This window comes from Morus notabilis, unplaced genomic scaffold (genome assembly GCF_000414095.1).
Source record: "Morus notabilis unplaced genomic scaffold, ASM41409v2 Scaffold2062, whole genome shotgun sequence".
Taxonomy (NCBI): Eukaryota; Viridiplantae; Streptophyta; class Magnoliopsida; order Rosales; family Moraceae; genus Morus; species Morus notabilis.
Window position 1 is genome coordinate 113,704 of NW_010364422.1, and position 213 is coordinate 113,916.

The window sequence follows — 213 nt, forward strand, 5'->3', positions numbered from 1 at the left end:
ACTGTTAATATGGCGAGATATTGAATGAGTGTATTTCACATAATAAGATTATGTGGAACAAGGACACATACACAATATGAATTTCTAATAATTTTTGTTAAATCATAGAAATTCTAATTGAGTCTACCGATGGTCATATATAGGATGATCTTAATCCTGAGTTCTTAACAAACTCCTATTTATGGATTTATGTCTTTTGATTTACTCGGTACG